Below are 3,273 nucleotides of genomic sequence, written 5' to 3' on the forward strand. Positions count from 1 at the left end.
GGATAATGCCTTCACGCACCATAAAATGATATTTCTCCAATTGAGCACCAAATTAGTTTCCACGCATCTTTTGAGTACGGCGCGCAAATTATTCAAACATTCATCATATGAGTGTCCAAAGACGGAGAAGTCATCCATGAACACTTCGACGTTATTTCCAATCATGTCAGAGAATATAGCCATCATACATCTCTGAAAGGTGGCCGGGGCGCCACATAACCCAAACAAAACTCTGTGAAAAGCAAACGTGCCAAATGGACAAGTGAAGGTAGTCTTTTCCTGATCCTCTGGTGCAATACAAATCTGATTATACTCGGAATAACCATCCAGAAGACAAAAATACTCATGACCCTCCAATCTGTCAAGCATCTGATCAATAAATGGAAGAGGGAAGTGATCCTTCCTTGTGGCTTTGTTCAATTTTCTATAATCCATGCATACTCTCCATCCTGTAACTGTTCGAGTAGGGATGAGCTCATTCTTTTCATTTTCGACCACAGTGATACCTCCCTTCTTAGGTACACATTGTACGGGGCTCACCCACGAGCTGTCAGAAATAGGATAAATGATGCCTGCATCTAGCCATTTCAGAATTTCTTTCTTTACCACCTCCTTCATGATGGGATTCAATCTTCGCTGCTGTTCCACAGTTGGCTTACTACCTTCCTCTAGCAGAATTTTATGCATACAATATGAAGGACTTATCCCCTTGATGTCTGCTATGGTCCATCCTATAGCCGATTTGAATTCTCTCAAAATCCTTAAGAGCTTATCTTCTTCACTACCTGAAAGGTCAGATGAAATAATAACAGGTAACGTAGATGAATCACCTAAAAAAGCATACCTCAAGTGCTCAGGTAATGGCTTGAGCTCCAAGGTAGGTGCTTCCTCTATTGATGGTTTGAGCTTCCCTTCAGCGTTCTTAAGGTCAGAAGTACCAAGAGATTCAAATGGTATGTCCAGCTTTCGCTTCCAGGGAGAAGCGTTCAGATATTGTAATTGCTCGTTGCTATCTTCATCATCGCTGTCAAAATCCCCCACTAAGGCCTTTTCCAATGCATCAGACTTTAGCATGTGATCGAGTTCCGAAGTAACCGCAGAATCAATCACATTCAATTTTAAGCACTCCTCATCTTCTGTAGGGAATTTCATTGCCTTGAATACGTTGAAGGTCACATCCTGATCTTGGACCCGCATAGTAAGTTCCCCTTTTTGCACATCTATCAAGGTACGTCCAGTAGCCAAGAAAGGCCTTCCCAAGATTATGGGAATCTTCTTATCTTTCTCAAAATCCAGAATAACAAAATCTGCTGGAAAAAAGAGCTTATCCACCTTGACGAGCACATCCTCAACTATGCCCCTTGGGTAAGTAATGGAACGGTCAGCCAATTATAGCGACATATATGTGGGTTTTGGATCAGGCAGATCCAGGTTTTTGAAGATCGACAACGGCATCAGATTAATGCTTGCTCCCAAATCACAAAGGCACTTGTCAAATGTCAGATTGCCAATTGTGCAAGGAATGGTGAAGCTTCCTGGATCTTTCAGTTTTGGTGGTAACTTTTGCTGCAGAACAGCGCTGCATTTTTCCGTGAGAGCAACGGTTTCAAGGTCATCCAGTTTTACCTTCCTTGAAAGAATAGTCTTCATAAACTTCGCATAACTAGGCATTTGTTCCAGAGCCTCCGCGAAAGGTATATTGATGTGAAGTTTCTTGAACACCTCCAGAAACTTCCCGAACTGTCTATCCAGCTTTTGTTGCTGCAATCTCTTAGGAAAAGGTGGTGGAGGATAGAGCTGTTTCTCCCCTGTATTAGCCTCAGGCAGAGTGTGTTCAACAGTAGTCTTCCTTGGTTCCGCCGCTTTCTCCTTTTGCTTAGATTCTTCACCTCTAATTTCAGCTTTTACTTCTTTTGCCTTTTCAGCATCAGCTACTTTTCCAGACCTTAAGGTAATAGCCTTGACTTGCTCTTTAGCTTCCTTCCTTCCTGGTACTTCCATGTCACTGGGAAGAGTGCCAGGTTAACGATTGAGCACTGCATTGGCTAATTGACCGATTTGATTTTCCAAGGTCTTGATGGAAACCGCCTGACTCTTGCACAACAGCTTAAGTTCCTCAAAATCAGCACTAGTAGGTGCAGCTGCACTTCCCTGTTGAGGATATGATTGCCTTGTAGCATACTGTTGTGGTTGCTGGAATCCAGGTGGGTTAAACTGTTTACTCACTCCTTGCTGATATGGTGGTTGAATAGCATTCTGATTATTCCCCCAGCTGAAATTTGGATGATTTCTGTTGTTAGGATGATAGGTCGCTGGCACAGGCTGCTGTTGTCGCTGATAATTATTCACATACTGAACAGATTCGTTGACAAGAGAACACTGATCCGTAGCATGAGAACCTGCACAAAGCTCACAAACCATAGCTATTTGATTCACTCCATACGTAGCCAGAGAATCAACCTTCATTGATAGCGCTTGGAGCTGGGCTGCAATAGCGGTGGCTGCATCAACTTCCAGAATACCTGCTACCTTGCCTGACTTCATCCTCTGAGTTGGGTTTTGATGCTCATTTGCAGCCATCATCTCTATAAGATTATATGCCTCAGTATAGCTTTTAGCCCATAAGGCGCCTCCAGCTGCTGCATCGAGCATGGGCCGAGATTGGGCCCCCAAACCATTATAGAAACCAGTGATCACCATCCAATCCGGCATTCCATGATGTGGACATTTTCTCAACATTTCCTTGTAGCGTTCCCAAGCCTCGCACATAGATTCTGTAGGTTGCTGCGCAAACTGAGTAAGAGCACTCCTCATAGCAGCAGTCTTTGCCATCGGATAAAACTTCACCAGAAACTTTTGCGCAAGATCTTGCCACGTAGTGATGGACCCAGCTGGTTCAGAATGTAACCAGTCTTTAGCCTTGTCCCTCAGTGAGAATGGGAAAAGCCTCAACTTGATAGCCTCATCATTCACGCCATTATACTTAAAAGTGCTGCAGATCTCGACAAAATTCCTTATGTGCATATTGGGGTCTTCAGTTGCCGCTCCTCCAAAAGAAACAGAATTCTGCACCATCTGAATAGTGCCCGGCTTGATTTCTAAGGTGTTAGCTTGAATAGCCGGATGAAGGATGCTTGACTGAATGTCATCAATTTTAGGCCGAGAAAAATCCATAAGAGCTGGATCAGCTTGAACAATACGATCTCCCATGTTTACTGGTTCTTTCTGCTCAGTTCTTGAATCCGAATCCTCAAAATCTAACTTCTCCGGAAT

General features: G+C 43.6%; 1 non-coding gene across 1 annotated transcript; it reads left to right on the top strand.

Moving 5' to 3' along the window:
• The first annotated feature begins 2,710 nt into the window (after nt 1–2,710).
• On the top strand, nt 2,711–2,817 carry LOC141722350 (small nucleolar RNA R71). Its single transcript, XR_012575369.1, has one exon. It is a non-coding gene; the product is annotated as a small nucleolar RNA R71 (small nucleolar RNA).
• Nucleotides 2,818–3,273: the final 456 nt, after the last annotated feature.

Source organism: Apium graveolens, chromosome 4, assembly GCF_009905375.1.
Source record: "Apium graveolens cultivar Ventura chromosome 4, ASM990537v1, whole genome shotgun sequence".
Taxonomy (NCBI): domain Eukaryota; kingdom Viridiplantae; phylum Streptophyta; class Magnoliopsida; order Apiales; family Apiaceae; genus Apium; species Apium graveolens.